The sequence below is a fragment of the Schistocerca piceifrons genome, chromosome 5 (genome assembly GCF_021461385.2).
Source record: "Schistocerca piceifrons isolate TAMUIC-IGC-003096 chromosome 5, iqSchPice1.1, whole genome shotgun sequence".
NCBI classification, from domain to species: domain Eukaryota; kingdom Metazoa; phylum Arthropoda; class Insecta; order Orthoptera; family Acrididae; genus Schistocerca; species Schistocerca piceifrons.
In genome coordinates, this window is record NC_060142.1 from 599,272,422 (window position 1) to 599,289,773 (window position 17,352).

The window sequence follows — 17,352 nt, forward strand, 5'->3', positions numbered from 1 at the left end:
ACATTCAATTTCAGGGTATTCGTCGCGAGTGCCATATGACAGGGCCTGTCTCTCGATGTCGATTTGTATTTGGTGTCTCTTAAGTGTCGGTCTGCAGTAGGCCGCTGTTGGCCGAGCGACGTGCAGTCGCCTTACATGCAGCCCCATGGGCAACGCCAGTGCCACTGTGGACAACAGCGCACTGTAGCCAGAGAGAGGAGCCGAAAGGCGCAATTCACAGTCGAGCCACGCTATCCCACAAGCTGTGCACTAGGTCAAGATTGTGCAGACGGCAAACCCTTGGTGGCCCGACGCTCGTCGTCGATCGTAAGGGCGAAACAGTCAAGAGATTTGGAAAACGGCAATGTGGACACCCCCAGCAGCAGCGGTGTGCCAAATCCGATATCTGGTCAAGGGTTGCAAGATTCAGTATGATGAAGTGACAATTCGGAGACAGCTCACAAACGCCAAGCTGCCGCCTTCTTAGCTCAGTGGTAGAGCACTGGTCTCGTAAACCAGGTGTCGTGAGTTCGAACCTCACAGAAGGCATTCATTTTTTTTACCTTCCTGCAAGGAGCGGAGCTATCTCGAGCAGCATCTAACACAAGGCAGTACACTGAATGAGAGGGATGTTCTACAACCCATGACAAGTATTCCATTGGCCTCAGAGTTTTTCTGAATGCATAGGCAGAACAGTAGTTTGTTTGCATTTTGTAGTATAATGTCATGCTTGGCGATGTCATTCGTTTATGAGCCTCGCTACAGTGTGCATGCACGTTATCCATGTGAAGAGGCGTAAGCAGATGCTACCATTCTGCGAGATTCCTGCAGAAGGTATACGAATTAGTTTGATATATAGAGCACAAGTGAGCCAAAGTCGAGGCCTCCGTGGCGCAATCGGATAGCGCGTTCGGCTGTTAACCGAAAGGTTGGTGGTTCGAGCCCACCTGGGGGCGAAATCGTTTTAACTGGCACCTACGTGAGGACATACGTCAACTTTGTTAGAGATTCACAGCTAGTGTGACAATTTGGCTGTGTTTGAGTGATGCCACAGAGCCTTATACACATTCAGCCAAGTGACGCTGTAGGTAAAAACATGGCCCTACACAGACGTTCTACTGTTTTCCTATTTATTCGTCATGTGTGACACAGCAGTAGAGCGACGCCCACTGCGAAAGACGTATTATTTACATTCAATTTCAGGGTATACGTCGCGAGTGCCATATGACAGGGCCTGTCTCTCGATGTCGATTTGTATTTGGTGTCTCTTAAGTGTCGGTCTGCAGTAGGCCGCTGTTGGCCGAGCGACGTGCAGTCGCCTTACATGCAGCCCCATGGGCAACGCCAGTGCCACTGTGGACAACAGCGCACTGTAGCCAGAGAGAGGAGCCGAAAGGCGCAATTCACAGTCGAGCCACGCTATCCCACAAGCTGTGCACTAGGTCAAGATTGTGCAGACGGCAAACCCTTGGTGGCCCGACGCTCGTCGTCGATCGTAAGGGCGAAACAGTCAAGAGATTTGGAAAACGGCAATGTGGACACCCCCAGCAGCAGCGGTGTGCCAAATCCGATATCTGGTCAAGGGTTGCAAGATTCAGTATGATGAAGTGACAATTCGGAGACAGCTCACAAACGCAAAGCTGCCGCCTTCTTAGCTCCGTGGTAGAGCACTGGTCTCGTAAACCAGGGGTCGTGAGTTCGAACCTCACAGAAGGCATTCATTTTTTTTACCTTCCTGCAGGGAGCGCAGCTATCTCGAGCAGCATCTAACACAAGGCAGTACACTGAATGAGAGGGATGTTCTACAACCCATGACAAGTATTCCATTGGCCTCAGAGTTTTTCTGAATGCATAGGCAGAACAGTGGTTTGTTTGCATTTTGTAGTATAATGTCATGCTTGGCGATGTCATTCGTTTATGAGCCTCGCTACAGTGTGCATGCACGTTATCCATGTGAAGAGGCGTAAGCAGATGCTACCATTCTGCGAGATTCCTGCAGAAGGTATACGAATTAGTTTGATATACAGAGCACAAGTGAGCCAAAGTCGAGGCCTCCGTGGCGCAATCGGATAGCGCGTTCGGCTGTTAACCGAAAGGTTGGTTGTTCGAGCCCACCTGGGGGCGAAATCGTTTTAACTGGCACCTACGTGAGGACATACGTCAACTTTGTTAGAGATACATAGCTAGTGTGACAATTTGGCTGTGTTTGAGTGATGCCACAGAGCCTTATACACATTCAGCCAAGTGACACTGTAGGTAAAAACATGGCCCTACACAGACGTTCTACTGTTTTCCTATTTATTCGTCATGTGTGACACTGCAGTAGAGCGACGCCCACTACAAAAGACGTATTATTTACATTCAATTTCAGGGTATTCGTCGCGAGTGCCATATGACAGGGCCTGTCTCTCGATGTCGATTTGTATTTGGTGTCTCTTAAGTGTCGGTCTGCAGTAGGCCGCTGTTGGCCGAGCGACGTGCAGTCGCCTTACATGCAGCCCCATGGGCAACGCCAGTGCCACTGTGGACAACAGCGCACTGTAGCCAGAGAGAGGAGCCGAAAGGCGCAATTCACAGTCGAGCCACGCTATCCCACAAGCTGTGCACTAGGTCAAGATTGTGCAGACGGCAAACCCTTGGTGGCCCGACGCTCGTCGTCGATCGTAAGGGCGAAACAGTCAAGAGATTTGGAAAACGGCAATGTGGACACCCCCAGCAGCAGCGGTGTGCCAAATCCGATATCTGGTCAAGGGTTGCAAGATTCAGTATGATGAAGTGACAATTCGGAGACAGCTCACAAACGCCAAGCTGCCGCCTTCTTAGCTCAGTGGTAGAGCACTGGTCTCGTAAACCAGGTGTCGTGAGTTCGAACCTCACAGAAGGCATTCATTTTTTTTACCTTCCTGCAAGGAGCGGAGCTATCTCGAGCAGCATCTAACACAAGACAGTACACTGAATGAGAGGGATGTTCTACAACCCATGACAAGTATTCCATTGGCCTCAGAGTTTTTCTGAATGCATAGGCAGAACAGTAGTTTGTTTGCATTTTGTAGTATAATGTCATGCTTGGCGATGTCATTCGTTTATGAGCCTCGCTACAGTGTGCATGCACGTTATCCATGTGAAGAGGCGTAAGCAGATGCTACCATTCTGCGAGATTCCTGCAGAAGGTATACGAATTAGTTTGATATACAGAGCACAAGTGAGCCAAAGTCGAGGCCTCCGTGGCGCAATCGGATAGCGCGTTCGGCTGTTAACCGAAAGGTTGGTGGTTTGAGCCCACCTGGGGGCGAAATCGTTTTAACTGGCACCTACGTGAGGACATACGTCAACTTTGTTAGAGATTCACAGCTAGTGTGACAATTTGGCTGTGTTTGAGTGATGCCACAGAGCCTTATACACATTCAGCCAAGTGACACTGTAGGTAAAAACATGGCCCTACACAGACGTTCTACTGTTTTCCTATTTATTCGTCATGTGTGACACTGCAGTAGAGCGACGCCCACTGCGAAAGACGTATTATTTACATTCAATTTCAGGGTATACGTCGCGAGTGCCATATGACAGGGCCTGTCTCTCGATGTCGATTTGTATTTGGTGTCTCTTAAGTGTCGGTCTGCAGTAGGCCGCTGTTGGCCGAGCGACGTGCAGTCGCCTTACATGCAGCCCCATGGGCAACGCCAGTGCCACTGTGGACAACAGCGCACTGTAGCCAGAGAGAGGAGCCGAAAGGCGCAATTCACAGTCGAGCCACGCTATCCCACAAGCTGTGCACTAGGTCAAGATTGTGCAGACGGCAAACCCTTGGTGGCCCGACGCTCGTCGTCGATCGTAAGGGCGAAACAGTCAAGAGATTTGGAAAACGGCAATGTGGACACCCCCAGCAGCAGCGGTGTGCCAAATCCGATATCTGGTCAAGGGTTGCAAGATTCAGTATGATGAAGTGACAATTCGGAGACAGCTCACAAACGCAAAGCTGCCGCCTTCTTAGCTCAGTGGTAGAGCACTGGTCTCGTAAACCAGGGGTTGTGAGTTCGAACCTCACAGAAGGCATTCATTTTTTTTACCTTCCTTCAAGGAGCGGAGCTATCTCGAGCAGCATCTAACACAAGGCAGTACACTGAATGAGAGGGATGTTCTACAACCCATGACAAGTATTCCATTGGCCTCAGAGTTTTTCTGAATGCATAGGCAGAACAGTGGTTTGTTTGCATTTTGTAGTATAATGTCATGCTTGGCGATGTCATTCGTTTATGAGCCTCGCTACAGTGTGCATGCACGTTATCCATGTGAAGAGGGGTAAGCAGATGCTACCATTCTGCGAGATTCCTGCAGAAGGTATACGAATTAGTTTGATATACAGAGCACAAGTGAGCCAAAGTCGAGGCCTCCGTGGCGCAATCGGATAGCGCGTTCGGCTGTTAACCGAAAGGTTGGTGGTTCGAGCCCACCTGGGGGCGAAATCGTTTTAACTGGCACCTACGTGAGGACATACGTCAACTTTGTTAGAGATACACAGCTAGTGTGACAATTTGGCTGTGTTTGAGTGATGCCACAGAGCCTTATACACATTCAGCCAAGTGACACTGTAGGTAAAAACATGGCCCTACACAGACGTTCTACTGTTTTCCAATTTATTCGTCATGTGTGACACTGCAGTAGAGCGACGCCCACTACAAAAGACGTATTATTTACATTCAATTTCAGGGTATTCGTCGCGAGTGCCATATGACAGGGCCTGTCTCTCGATGTCGATTTGTATTTGGTGTCTCTTAAGTGTCGGTCTGCAGTAGGCCGCTGTTGGCCGAGCGACGTGCAGTCGCCTTACATGCAGCCCCATGGGCAACGCCAGTGCCACTGTGGACAACAGCGCACTGTAGCCAGAGAGAGGAGCCGAAAGGCGCAATTCACAGTCGAGCCACGCTATCCCACAAGCTGTGCACTAGGTCAAGATTGTGCAGACGGCAAACCCTTGGTGGCCCGACGCTCGTCGTCGATCGTAAGGGCGAAACAGTCAAGAGATTTGGAAAACGGCAATGTGGACACCCCCAGCAGCAGCGGTGTGCCAAATCCGATATCTGGTCAAGGGTTGCAAGATTCAGTATGATGAAGTGACAATTGGGAGACAGCTCACAAACGCAAAGCTGCCGCCTTCTTAGCTCAGTGGTAGAGCACTGGTCTCGTAAACCAGGGGTTGTGAGTTCGAACCTCACAGAAGGCATTCATTTTTTTTACCTTCCTTCAAGGAGCGGAGCTATCTCGAGCAGCATCTAACACAAGGCAGTACACTGAATGAGAGGGATGTTCTACAACCCATGACAAGTATTCCATTGGCCTCAGAGTTTTTCTGAATGCATAGGCAGAACAGTGGTTTGTTTGCATTTTGTAGTATAATGTCATGCTTGGCGATGTCATTCGTTTATGAGCCTCGCTACAGTGTGCATGCACGTTATCCATGTGAAGAGGCGTAAGCAGATGCTACCATTCTGCGAGATTCCTGCAGAAGGTATACGAATTAGTTTGATATACAGAACACAAGTGAGCCAAAGTCGAGGCCTCCGTGGCGCAATCGGATAGCGCGTTCGGCTGTTAACCGAAAGGTTGGTGGTTCGAGCCCACCTGGGGGCGAAATCGTTTTAACTGGCACCTACGTGAGGACATACGTCAACTTTGTTAGAGATACACAGCTAGTGTGACAATTTGGCTGTGTTTGAGTGATGCCACAGAGCCTTATACACATTCAGCCAAGTGACACTGTAGGTAAAAACATGGCCCTACACAGACGTTCTACTGTTTTCCTATTTATTCGTCATGTGTGACACTGCAGTAGAGCGACGCCCACTACAAAAGACGTATTATTTACATTCAATTTCAGGGTATTCGTCGCGAGTGCCATATGACAGGGCCTGTCTCTCGATGTCGATTTGTATTTGGTGTCTCTTAAGTGTCGGTCTGCAGTAGGCCGCTGTTGGCCGAGCGACGTGCAGGGATGTAGGTAAAAACATGGCCCTACACAGACGTTCTACTGTTTTCCTATTTATTCGTCATGTGTGACACTGCAGTAGAGCGACGCCCACTACAAAAGACGTATTATTTACATTCAATTTCAGGGTATTCGTCGCGAGTGCCATATGACAGGGCCTGTCTCTCGATGTCGATTTGTATTTGGTGTCTCTTAAGTGTCGGTCTGCAGTAGGCCGCTGTTGGCCGAGCGACGTGCAGTCGCCTTACATGCAGCCCCATGGGCAACGCCAGTGCCACTGTGGACAACAGCGCACTGTAGCCAGAGAGAGGAGCCGAAAGGCGCAATTCACAGTCGAGCCACGCTATCCCACAAGCTGTGCACTAGGTCAAGATTGTGCAGACGGCAAACCCTTGGTGGCCCGACGCTCGTCGTCGATCGTAAGGGCGAAACAGTCAAGAGATTTGGAAAACGGCAATGTGGACACCCCCAGCAGCAGCGGTGTGCCAAATCCGATATCTGGTCAAGGGTTGCAAGATTCAGTATGATGAAGTGACAATTCGGAGACAGCTCACAAACGCCAAGCTGCCGCCTTCTTAGCTCAGTGGTAGAGCACTGGTCTCGTAAACCAGGTGTCGTGAGTTCGATCCTCACAGAAGGCATTCATTTTTTTTACCTTCCTGCAAGGAGCAGAGCTATCTCGAGCAGCATCTAACACAAGGCAGTACACTGAATGAGAGGGATGTTCTACAACCCATGACAAGTATTCCATTGGCCTCAGAGTTTTTCTGAATGCATAGGCAGAACAGTGGTTTGTTTGCATTTTGTAGTATAATGTCATGCTTGGCGATGTCATTCGTTTATGAGCCTCGCTACAGTGTGCATGCACGTTATCCATGTGAAGAGGCGTAAGCAGATGCTACCATTCTGCGAGATTCCTGCAGAAGGTATACGAATTAGTTTGATATACAGAGCACAAGTGAGCCAAAGTCGAGGCCTCCGTGGCGCAATCGGATAGCGCGTTCGGCTGTTAACCGAAAGGTTGGTGGTTCGAGCCCACCTGGGGGCGAAATCGTTTTAACTGGCACCTACGTGAGGACATACGTCAACTTTGTTAGAGATACACAGCTAGTGTGACAATTTGGCTGTGTTTGAGTGATGCCACAGAGCCTTATACACATTCAGCCAAGTGACACTGTAGGTAAAAACATGGCCCTACACAGACGTTCTACTGTTTTCCTATTTATTCGTCATGTGTGACACTGCAGTAGAGCGACGCCCACTACAAAAGACGTATTATTTACATTCAATTTCAGGGTATTCGTCGCGAGTGCCATATGACAGGGCCTGTCTCTCGATGTCGATTTGTATTTGGTGTCTCTTAAGTGTCGGTCTGCAGTAGGCCGCTGTTGGCCGAGCGACGTGCAGTCGCCTTACATGCAGCCCCATGGGCAACGCCAGTGCCACTGTGGACAACAGCGCACTGTAGCCAGAGAGAGGAGCCGAAAGGCGCAATTCACAGTCGAGCCACGCTATCCCACAAGCTGTGCACTAGGTCAAGATTGTGCAGACGGCAAACCCTTGGTGGCCCGACGCTCGTCGTCGATCGTAAGGGCGAAACAGTCAAGAGATTTGGAAAACGGCAATGTGGACACCCCCAGCAGCAGCGGTGTGCCAAATCCGATATCTGGTCAAGGGTTGCAAGATTCAGTATGATGAAGTGACAATTCGGAGACAGCTCACAAACGCCAAGCTGCCGCCTTCTTAGCTCAGTGGTAGAGCACTGGTCTCGTAAACCAGGTGTCGTGAGTTCGAACCTCACAGAAGGCATTCATTTTTTTTACCTTCCTGCAAGGAGCGGAGCTATCTCGAGCAGCATCTAACACAAGGCAGTACACTGAATGAGAGGGATGTTCTACAACCCATGACAAGTATTCCATTGGCCTCAGAGTTTTTCTGAATGCATAGGCAGAACAGTAGTTTGTTTGCATTTTGTAGTATAATGTCATGCTTGGCGATGTCATTCGTTTATGAGCCTCGCTACAGTGTGCATGCACGTTATCCATGTGAAGAGGCGTAAGCAGATGCTACCATTCTGCGAGATTCCTGCAGAAGGTATACGAATTAGTTTGATATACAGAGCACAAGTGAGCCAAAGTCGAGGCCTCCGTGGCGCAATCGGATAGCGCGTTCGGCTGTTAACCGAAAGGTTGGTGGTTCGAGCCCACCTGGGGGCGAAATCGTTTTAACTGGCACCTACGTGAGGACATACGTCAACTTTGTTAGAGATTCACAGCTAGTGTGACAATTTGGCTGTGTTTGAGTGATGCCACAGAGCCTTATACACATTCAGCCAAGTGACACTGTAGGTAAAAACATGGCCCTACACAGACGTTCTACTGTTTTCCTATTTATTCGTCATGTGTGACACTGCAGTAGAGCGACGCCCACTGCGAAAGACGTATTATTTACATTCAATTTCAGGGTATACGTCGCGAGTGCCATATGACAGGGCCTGTCTCTCGATGTCGATTTGTATTTGGTGTCTCTTAAGTGTCGGTCTGCAGTAGGCCGCTGTTGGCCGAGCGACGTGCAGTCGCCTTACATGCAGCCCCACGGGCAACGCCAGTGCCACTGTGGACAACAGCGCACTGTAGCCAGAGAGAGGAGCCGAAAGGCGCAATTCACAGTCGAGCCACGCTATCCCACAAGCTGTGCACTAGGTCAAGATTGTGCAGACGGCAAACCCTTGGTGGCCCGACGCTCGTCGTCGATCGTAAGGGCGAAACAGTCAAGAGATTTGGAAAACGGCAATGTGGACACCCCCAGCAGCAGCGGTGTGCCAAATCCGATATCTGGTCAAGGGTTGCAAGATTCAGTATGATGAAGTGACAATTCGGAGACAGCTCACAAACGCCAAGCTGCCGCCTTCTTAGCTCAGTGGTAGAGCACTGGTCTCGTAAACCAGGTGTCGTGAGTTCGAACCTCACAGAAGGCATTCATTTTTTTTACCTTCCTGCAAGGAGCGGAGCTATCTCGAGCAGCATCTAACACAAGGCAGTACACTGAATGAGAGGGATGTTCTACAACCCATGACAAGTATTCCATTGGCCTCAGAGTTTTTCTGAATGCATAGGCAGAACAGTAGTTTGTTTGCATTTTGTAGTATAATGTCATGCTTGGCGATGTCATTCGTTTATGAGCCTCGCTACAGTGTGCATGCACGTTATCCATGTGAAGAGGCGTAAGCAGATGCTACCATTCTGCGAGATTCCTGCAGAAGGTATACGAATTAGTTTGATATACAGAGCACAAGTGAGCCAAAGTCGAGGCCTCCGTGGCGCAATCGGATAGCGCGTTCGGCTGTTAACCGAAAGGTTGGTGGTTCGAGCCCACCTGGGGGCGAAATCGTTTTAACTGGCACCTACGTGAGGACATACGTCAACTTTGTTAGAGATTCACAGCTAGTGTGACAATTTGGCTGTGTTTGAGTGATGCCACAGAGCCTTATACACATTCAGCCAAGTGACACTGTAGGTAAAAACATGGCCCTACACAGACGTTCTACTGTTTTCCTATTTATTCGTCATGTGTGACACTGCAGTAGAGCGACGCCCACTGCGAAAGACGTATTATTTACATTCAATTTCAGGGTATACGTCGCGAGTGCCATATGACAGGGCCTGTCTCTCGATGTCGATTTGTATTTGGTGTCTCTTAAGTGTCGGTCTGCAGTAGGCCGCTGTTGGCCGAGCGACGTGCAGTCGCCTTACATGCAGCCCCATGGGCAACGCCAGTGCCACTGTGGACAACAGCGCACTGTAGCCAGAGAGAGGAGCCGAAAGGCGCAATTCACAGTCGAGCCACGCTATCCCACAAGCTGTGCACTAGGTCAAGATTGTGCAGACGGCAAACCCTTGGTGGCCCGACGCTCGTCGTCGATCGTAAGGGCGAAACAGTCAAGAGATTTGGAAAACGGCAATGTGGACACCCCCAGCAGCAGCGGTGTGCCAAATCCGATATCTGGTCAAGGGTTGCAAGATTCAGTATGATGAAGTGACAATTCGGAGACAGCTCACAAACGCAAAGCTGCCGCCTTCTTAGCTCAGTGGTAGAGCACTGGTCTCGTAAACCAGGGGTTGTGAGTTCGAACCTCACAGAAGGCATTCATTTTTTTTACCTTCCTTCAAGGAGCGGAGCTATCTCGAGCAGCATCTAACACAAGGCAGTACACTGAATGAGAGGGATGTTCTACAACCCATGACAAGTATTCCATTGGCCTCAGAGTTTTTCTGAATGCATAGGCAGAACAGTGGTTTGTTTGCATTTTGTAGTATAATGTCATGCTTGGCGATGTCATTCGTTTATGAGCCTCGCTACAGTGTGCATGCACGTTATCCATGTGAAGAGGCGTAAGCAGATGCTACCATTCTGCGAGATTCCTGCAGAAGGTATACGAATTAGTTTGATATACAGAGCACAAGTGAGCCAAAGTCGAGGCCTCCGTGGCGCAATCGGATAGCGCGTTCGGCTGTTAACCGAAAGGTTGGTGGTTCGAGCCCACCTGGGGGCGAAATCGTTTTAACTGGCACCTACGTGAGGACATACGTCAACTTTGTTAGAGATTCACAGCTAGTGTGACAATTTGGCTGTGTTTGAGTGATGCCACAGAGCCTTATACACATTCAGCCAAGTGACACTGTAGGTAAAAACATGGCCCTACACAGACGTTCTACTGTTTTCCTATTTATTCGTCATGTGTGACACTGCAGTAGAGCGACGCCCACTGCGAAAGACGTATTATTTACATTCAATTTCAGGGTATACGTCGCGAGTGCCATATGACAGGGCCTGTCTCTCGATGTCGATTTGTATTTGGTGTCTCTTAAGTGTCGGTCTGCAGTAGGCCGCTGTTGGCCGAGCGACGTGCAGTCGCCTTACATGCAGCCCCATGGGCAACGCCAGTGCCACTGTGGACAACAGCGCACTGTAGCCAGAGAGAGGAGCCGAAAGGCGCAATTCACAGTCGAGCCACGCTATCCCACAAGCTGTGCACTAGGTCAAGATTGTGCAGACGGCAAACCCTTGGTGGCCCGACGCTCGTCGTCGATCGTAAGGGCGAAACAGTCAAGAGATTTGGAAAACGGCAATGTGGACACCCCCAGCAGCAGCGGTGTGCCAAATCCGATATCTGGTCAAGGGTTGCAAGATTCAGTATGATGAAGTGACAATTCGGAGACAGCTCACAAACGCAAAGCTGCCGCCTTCTTAGCTCAGTGGTAGAGCACTGGTCTCGTAAACCAGGGGTTGTGAGTTCGAACCTCACAGAAGGCATTCATTTTTTTTACCTTCCTTCAAGGAGCGGAGCTATCTCGAGCAGCATCTAACACAAGGCAGTACACTGAATGAGAGGGATGTTCTACAACCCATGACAAGTATTCCATTGGCCTCAGAGTTTTTCTGAATGCATAGGCAGAACAGTGGTTTGTTTGCATTTTGTAGTATAATGTCATGCTTGGCGATGTCATTCGTTTATGAGCCTCGCTACAGTGTGCATGCACGTTATCCATGTGAAGAGGCGTAAGCAGATGCTACCATTCTGCGAGATTCCTGCAGAAGGTATACGAATTAGTTTGATATACAGAGCACAAGTGAGCCAAAGTCGAGGCCTCCGTGGCGCAATCGGATAGCGCGTTCGGCTGTTAACCGAAAGGTTGGTGGTTCGAGCCCACCTGGGGGCGAAATCGTTTTAACTGGCACCTACGTGAGGACATACGTCAACTTTGTTAGAGATTCACAGCTAGTGTGACAATTTGGCTGTGTTTGAGTGATGCCACAGAGCCTTATACACATTCAGCCAAGTGACACTGTAGGTAAAAACATGGCCCTACACAGACGTTCTACTGTTTTCCTATTTATTCGTCATGTGTGACACTGCAGTAGAGCGACGCCCACTGCGAAAGACGTATTATTTACATTCAATTTCAGGGTATACGTCGCGAGTGCCATATGACAGGGCCTGTCTCTCGATGTCGATTTGTATTTGGTGTCTCTTAAGTGTCGGTCTGCAGTAGGCCGCTGTTGGCCGAGCGACGTGCAGTCGCCTTACATGCAGCACCATGGGCAACGCCAGTGCCACTGTGGACAACAGCGCACTGTAGCCAGAGAGAGGAGCCGAAAGGCGCAATTCACAGTCGAGCCACGCTATCCCACAAGCTGTGCACTAGGTCAAGATTGTGCAGACGGCAAACCCTTGGTGGCCCGACGCTCGTCGTCGATCGTAAGGGCGAAACAGTCAAGAGATTTGGAAAACGGCAATGTGGACACCCCCAGCAGCAGCGGTGTGCCAAATCCGATATCTGGTCAAGGGTTGCAAGATTCAGTATGATGAAGTGACAATTCGGAGACAGCTCACAAACGCCAAGGTGCCGCCTTCTTAGCTCAGTGGTAGAGCACTGGTCTCGTAAACCAGGTGTCGTGAGTTCGAACCTCACAGAAGGCATTCATTTTTTTTACCTTCCTGCAAGGAGCAGAGCTATCTCGAGCAGCATCTAACACAAGGCAGTACACTGAATGAGAGGGATGTTCTACAACCCATGACAAGTATTCCATTGGCCTCAGAGTTTTTCTGAATGCATAGGCAGAACAGTGGTTTGTTTGCATTTTGTAGTATAATGTCATGCTTGGCGATGTCATTCGTTTATGAGCCTCGCTACAGTGTGCATGCACGTTATCCATGTGAAGAGGCGTAAGCAGATGCTACCATTCTGCGAGATTCCTGCAGAAGGTATACGAATTAGTTTGATATACAGAGCACAAGTGAGCCAAAGTCGAGGCCTTCGTGGCGCAATCGGATAGCGCGTTCGGCTGTTAACCGAAAGGTTGGTGGTTCGAGCCCACCTGGGGGCGAAATCGTTTTAACTGGCACCTACGTGAGGACATACGTCAACTTTGTTAGAGATTCACAGCTAGTGTGACAATTTGGCTGTGTTTGAGTGATGCCACAGAGCCTTATACACATTCAGCCAAGTGACACTGTAGGTAAAAACATGGCCCTACACAGACGTTCTACTGTTTTCCTATTTATTCGTCATGTGTGACACTGCAGTAGAGCGACGCCCACTGCGAAAGACGTATTATTTACATTCAATTTCAGGGTATACGTCGCGAGTGCCATATGACAGGGCCTGTCTCTCGATGTCGATTTGTATTTGGTGTCTCTTAAGTGTCGGTCTGCAGTAGGCCGCTGTTGGCCGAGCGACGTGCAGTCGCCTTACATGCAGCCCCATGGGCAACGCCAGTGCCACTGTGGACAACAGCGCACTGTAGCCAGAGAGAGGAGCCGAAAGGCGCAATTCACAGTCGAGCCACGCTATCCCACAAGCTGTGCACTAGGTCAAGATTGTGCAGACGGCAAACCCTTGGTGGCCCGACGCTCGTCGTCGATCGTAAGGGCGAAACAGTCAAGAGATTTGGAAAACGGCAATGTGGACACCCCCAGCAGCAGCGGTGTGCCAAATCCGATATCTGGTCAAGGGTTGCAAGATTCAGTATGATGAAGTGACAATTCGGAGACAGCTCACAAACGCAAAGCTGCCGCCTTCTTAGCTCAGTGGTAGAGCACTGGTCTCGTAAACCAGGGGTTGTGAGTTCGAACCTCACAGAAGGCATTCATTTTTTTTACCTTCCTTCAAGGAGCGGAGCTATCTCGAGCAGCATCTAACACAAGGCAGTACACTGAATGAGAGGGATGTTCTACAACCCATGACAAGTATTCCATTGGCCTCAGAGTTTTTCTGAATGCATAGGCAGAACAGTGGTTTGTTTGCATTTTGTAGTATAATGTCATGCTTGGCGATGTCATTCGTTTATGAGCCTCGCTACAGTGTGCATGCACGTTATCCATGTGAAGAGGCGTAAGCAGATGCTACCATTCTGCGAGATTCCTGCAGAAGGTATACGAATTAGTTTGATATACAGAGCACAAGTGAGCCAAAGTCGAGGCCTCCGTGGCGCAATCGGATAGCGCGTTCGGCTGTTAACCGAAAGGTTGGTGGTTCGAGCCCACCTGGGGGCGAAATCGTTTTAACTGGCACCTACGTGAGGACATACGTCAACTTTGTTAGAGATTCACAGCTAGTGTGACAATTTGGCTGTGTTTGAGTGATGCCACAGAGCCTTATACACATTCAGCCAAGTGACACTGTAGGTAAAAACATGGCCCTACACAGACGTTCTACTGTTTTCCTATTTATTCGTCATGTGTGACACTGCAGTAGAGCGACGCCCACTGCGAAAGACGTATTATTTACATTCAATTTCAGGGTATACGTCGCGAGTGCCATATGACAGGGCCTGTCTCTCGATGTCGATTTGTATTTGGTGTCTCTTAAGTGTCGGTCTGCAGTAGGCCGCTGTTGGCCGAGCGACGTGCAGTCGCCTTACATGCAGCCCCATGGGCAACGCCAGTGCCACTGTGGACAACAGCGCACTGTAGCCAGAGAGAGGAGCCGAAAGGCGCAATTCACAGTCGAGCCACGCTATCCCACAAGCTGTGCACTAGGTCAAGATTGTGCAGACGGCAAACCCTTGGTGGCCCGACGCTCGTCGTCGATCGTAAGGGCGAAACAGTCAAGAGATTTGGAAAACGGCAATGTGGACACCCCCAGCAGCAGCGGTGTGCCAAATCCGATATCTGGTCAAGGGTTGCAAGATTCAGTATGATGAAGTGACAATTCGGAGACAGCTCACAAACGCAAAGCTGCCGCCTTCTTAGCTCAGTGGTAGAGCACTGGTCTCGTAAACCAGGGGTTGTGAGTTCGAACCTCACAGAAGGCATTCATTTTTTTTACCTTCCTTCAAGGAGCGGAGCTATCTCGAGCAGCATCTAACACAAGGCAGTACACTGAATGAGAGGGATGTTCTACAACCCATGACAAGTATTCCATTGGCCTCAGAGTTTTTCTGAATGCATAGGCAGAACAGTGGTTTGTTTGCATTTTGTAGTATAATGTCATGCTTGGCGATGTCATTCGTTTATGAGCCTCGCTACAGTGTGCATGCACGTTATCCATGTGAAGAGGCGTAAGCAGATGCTACCATTCTGCGAGATTCCTGCAGAAGGTATACGAATTACTTTGATATACAGAGCACAAGTGAGCCAAAGTCGAGGCCTTCGTGGCGCAATCGGATAGCGCGTTCGGCTGTTAACCGAAAGGTTGGTGGTTCGAGCCCACCTGGGGGCGAAATCGTTTTAACTGGCACCTACGTGAGGACATACGTCAACTTTGTTAGAGATACACAGCTAGTGTGACAATTTGGCTGTGTTTGAGTGATGCCACAGAGCCTTATACACATTCAGCCAAGTGACACTGTAGGTAAAAACATGGCCCTACACAGACGTTCTACTGTTTTCCTATTTATTCGTCATGTGTGACACTGCAGTAGAGCGACGCCCACTACAAAAGACGTATTATTTACATTCAATTTCAGGGTATTCGTCGCGAGTGCCATATGACAGGGCCTGTCTCTCGATGTCGATTTGTATTTGGTGTCTCTTAAGTGTCGGTCTGCAGTAGGCCGCTGTTGGCCGAGCGACGTGCAGTCGCCTTACATGCAGCCCCATGGGCAACGCCAGTGCCACTGTGGACAACAGCGCACTGTAGCCAGAGAGAGGAGCCGAAAGGCGCAATTCACAGTCGAGCCACGCTATCCCACAAGCTGTGCACTAGGTCAAGATTGTGCAGACGGCAAACCCTTGGTGGCCCGACGCTCGTCGTCGATCGTAAGGGCGAAACAGTCAAGAGATTTGGAAAACGGCAATGTGGACACCCCCAGCAGCAGCGGTGTGCCAAATCCGATATCTGGTCAAGGGTTGCAAGATTCAGTATGATGAAGTGACAATTCGGAGACAGCTCACAAACGCAAAGCTGCCGCCTTCTTAGCTCAGTGGTAGAGCACTGGTCTCGTAAACCAGGGGTTGTGAGTTCGAACCTCACAGAAGGCATTCATTTTTTTTACCTTCCTTCAAGGAGCGGAGCTATCTCGAGCAGCATCTAACACAAGGCAGTACACTGAATGAGAGGGATGTTCTACAACCCATGACAAGTATTCCATTGGCCTCAGAGTTTTTCTGAATGCATAGGCAGAACAGTGGTTTGTTTGCATTTTGTAGTATAATGTCATGCTTGGCGATGTCATTCGTTTATGAGCCTCGCTACAGTGTGCATGCACGTTATCCATGTGAAGAGGCGTAAGCAGATGCTACCATTCTGCGAGATTCCTGCAGAAGGTATACGAATTAGTTTGATATACAGAGCACAAGTGAGCCAAAGTCGAGGCCTCCGTGGCGCAATCGGATAGCGCGTTCGGCTGTTAACCGAAAGGTTGGTGGTTCGAGCCCACCTGGGGGCGAAATCGTTTTAACTGGCACCTACGTGAGGACATACGTCAACTTTGTTAGAGATACACAGCTAGTGTGACAATTTGGCTGTGTTTGAGTGATGCCACAGAGCCTTATACACATTCAGCCAAGTGACACTGTAGGTAAAAACATGGCCCTACACAGACGTTCTACTGTTTTCCTATTTATTCGTCATGTGTGACACTGCAGTAGAGCGACGCCCACTACAAAAGACGTATTATTTACATTCAATTTCAGGGTATTCGTCGCGAGTGCCATATGACAGGGCCTGTCTCTCGATGTCGATTTGTATTTGGTGTCTCTTAAGTGTCGGTCTGCAGTAGGCCGCTGTTGGCCGAGCGACGTGCAGTCGCCTTACATGCAGCCCCATGGGCAACGCCAGTGCCACTGTGGACAACAGCGCACTGTAGCCAGAGAGAGGAGCCGAAAGGCGCAATTCACAGTCGAGCCACGCTATCCCACAAGCTGTGCACTAGGTCAAGATTGTGCAGACGGCAAACCCTTGGTGGCCCGACGCTCGTCGTCGATCGTAAGGGCGAAACAGTCAAGAGATTTGGAAAACGGCAATGTGGACACCCCCAGCAGCAGCGGTGTGCCAAATCCGATATCTGGTCAAGGGTTGCAAGATTCAGTATGATGAAGTGACAATTCGGAGACAGCTCACAAACGCCAAGCTGCCGCCTTCTTAGCTCAGTGGTAGAGCACTGGTCTCGTAAACCAGGTGTCGTGAGTTCGAACCTCACAGAAGGCATTCATTTTTTTTACCTTCCTGCAAGGAGCAGAGCTATCTCGAGCAGCATCTAACACAAGGCAGTACACTGAATGAGAGGGATGTTCTACAACCCATGACAAGTATTCCATTGGCCTCAGAGTTTTTCTGAATGCATAGGCAGAACAGTGGTTTGTTTGCATTTTGTAGTATAATGTCATGCTTGGCGATGTCATTCGTTTATGAGCCTCGCTACAGTGTGCATGCACGTTATCCATG

General features: G+C 49.6%; 29 non-coding genes across 29 annotated transcripts; all 29 read left to right on the forward strand.

Annotated features, from left to right (window-relative positions):
* The first annotated feature begins 456 nt into the window (after window positions 1–456).
* Window positions 457–528, forward strand: Trnat-cgu. The gene has a single exon. It is a non-coding gene; the product is annotated as a tRNA-Thr (tRNA).
* A 333-nt stretch (window positions 529–861) lies between these two features.
* On the forward strand, window positions 862–935 carry Trnan-guu. Its single transcript has one exon. It is a non-coding gene; the product is annotated as a tRNA-Asn (tRNA).
* Window positions 936–1,624: 689 nt separating this feature from the next.
* On the forward strand, window positions 1,625–1,696 carry Trnat-cgu. The gene has a single exon. It is a non-coding gene; the product is annotated as a tRNA-Thr (tRNA).
* Window positions 1,697–2,029: 333 nt separating this feature from the next.
* On the forward strand, window positions 2,030–2,103 carry Trnan-guu. Its single transcript has one exon. It is a non-coding gene; the product is annotated as a tRNA-Asn (tRNA).
* A 689-nt stretch (window positions 2,104–2,792) lies between these two features.
* Window positions 2,793–2,864, forward strand: Trnat-cgu. Its single transcript has one exon. It is a non-coding gene; the product is annotated as a tRNA-Thr (tRNA).
* A 333-nt stretch (window positions 2,865–3,197) lies between these two features.
* Window positions 3,198–3,271, forward strand: Trnan-guu. The gene has a single exon. It is a non-coding gene; the product is annotated as a tRNA-Asn (tRNA).
* A 689-nt stretch (window positions 3,272–3,960) lies between these two features.
* Window positions 3,961–4,032, forward strand: Trnat-cgu. Its single transcript has one exon. It is a non-coding gene; the product is annotated as a tRNA-Thr (tRNA).
* Window positions 4,033–4,365: 333 nt separating this feature from the next.
* Trnan-guu lies at window positions 4,366–4,439 on the forward strand. Its single transcript has one exon. It is a non-coding gene; the product is annotated as a tRNA-Asn (tRNA).
* A 689-nt stretch (window positions 4,440–5,128) lies between these two features.
* On the forward strand, window positions 5,129–5,200 carry Trnat-cgu. The gene has a single exon. It is a non-coding gene; the product is annotated as a tRNA-Thr (tRNA).
* A 333-nt stretch (window positions 5,201–5,533) lies between these two features.
* On the forward strand, window positions 5,534–5,607 carry Trnan-guu. Its single transcript has one exon. It is a non-coding gene; the product is annotated as a tRNA-Asn (tRNA).
* A 924-nt stretch (window positions 5,608–6,531) lies between these two features.
* On the forward strand, window positions 6,532–6,603 carry Trnat-cgu. The gene has a single exon. It is a non-coding gene; the product is annotated as a tRNA-Thr (tRNA).
* A 333-nt stretch (window positions 6,604–6,936) lies between these two features.
* On the forward strand, window positions 6,937–7,010 carry Trnan-guu. The gene has a single exon. It is a non-coding gene; the product is annotated as a tRNA-Asn (tRNA).
* Window positions 7,011–7,699: 689 nt separating this feature from the next.
* On the forward strand, window positions 7,700–7,771 carry Trnat-cgu. Its single transcript has one exon. It is a non-coding gene; the product is annotated as a tRNA-Thr (tRNA).
* A 333-nt stretch (window positions 7,772–8,104) lies between these two features.
* Trnan-guu lies at window positions 8,105–8,178 on the forward strand. The gene has a single exon. It is a non-coding gene; the product is annotated as a tRNA-Asn (tRNA).
* A 689-nt stretch (window positions 8,179–8,867) lies between these two features.
* On the forward strand, window positions 8,868–8,939 carry Trnat-cgu. Its single transcript has one exon. It is a non-coding gene; the product is annotated as a tRNA-Thr (tRNA).
* Window positions 8,940–9,272: 333 nt separating this feature from the next.
* Trnan-guu lies at window positions 9,273–9,346 on the forward strand. The gene has a single exon. It is a non-coding gene; the product is annotated as a tRNA-Asn (tRNA).
* A 689-nt stretch (window positions 9,347–10,035) lies between these two features.
* Window positions 10,036–10,107, forward strand: Trnat-cgu. The gene has a single exon. It is a non-coding gene; the product is annotated as a tRNA-Thr (tRNA).
* Window positions 10,108–10,440: 333 nt separating this feature from the next.
* Trnan-guu lies at window positions 10,441–10,514 on the forward strand. Its single transcript has one exon. It is a non-coding gene; the product is annotated as a tRNA-Asn (tRNA).
* Window positions 10,515–11,203: 689 nt separating this feature from the next.
* On the forward strand, window positions 11,204–11,275 carry Trnat-cgu. The gene has a single exon. It is a non-coding gene; the product is annotated as a tRNA-Thr (tRNA).
* Window positions 11,276–11,608: 333 nt separating this feature from the next.
* On the forward strand, window positions 11,609–11,682 carry Trnan-guu. The gene has a single exon. It is a non-coding gene; the product is annotated as a tRNA-Asn (tRNA).
* Window positions 11,683–12,371: 689 nt separating this feature from the next.
* Window positions 12,372–12,443, forward strand: Trnat-cgu. Its single transcript has one exon. It is a non-coding gene; the product is annotated as a tRNA-Thr (tRNA).
* A 333-nt stretch (window positions 12,444–12,776) lies between these two features.
* Trnan-guu lies at window positions 12,777–12,850 on the forward strand. The gene has a single exon. It is a non-coding gene; the product is annotated as a tRNA-Asn (tRNA).
* A 689-nt stretch (window positions 12,851–13,539) lies between these two features.
* On the forward strand, window positions 13,540–13,611 carry Trnat-cgu. Its single transcript has one exon. It is a non-coding gene; the product is annotated as a tRNA-Thr (tRNA).
* Window positions 13,612–13,944: 333 nt separating this feature from the next.
* On the forward strand, window positions 13,945–14,018 carry Trnan-guu. Its single transcript has one exon. It is a non-coding gene; the product is annotated as a tRNA-Asn (tRNA).
* Window positions 14,019–14,707: 689 nt separating this feature from the next.
* Window positions 14,708–14,779, forward strand: Trnat-cgu. The gene has a single exon. It is a non-coding gene; the product is annotated as a tRNA-Thr (tRNA).
* A 333-nt stretch (window positions 14,780–15,112) lies between these two features.
* Window positions 15,113–15,186, forward strand: Trnan-guu. The gene has a single exon. It is a non-coding gene; the product is annotated as a tRNA-Asn (tRNA).
* A 689-nt stretch (window positions 15,187–15,875) lies between these two features.
* On the forward strand, window positions 15,876–15,947 carry Trnat-cgu. Its single transcript has one exon. It is a non-coding gene; the product is annotated as a tRNA-Thr (tRNA).
* A 333-nt stretch (window positions 15,948–16,280) lies between these two features.
* Window positions 16,281–16,354, forward strand: Trnan-guu. The gene has a single exon. It is a non-coding gene; the product is annotated as a tRNA-Asn (tRNA).
* A 689-nt stretch (window positions 16,355–17,043) lies between these two features.
* Trnat-cgu lies at window positions 17,044–17,115 on the forward strand. The gene has a single exon. It is a non-coding gene; the product is annotated as a tRNA-Thr (tRNA).
* The last annotated feature ends 237 nt before the right edge of the window (window positions 17,116–17,352 follow it).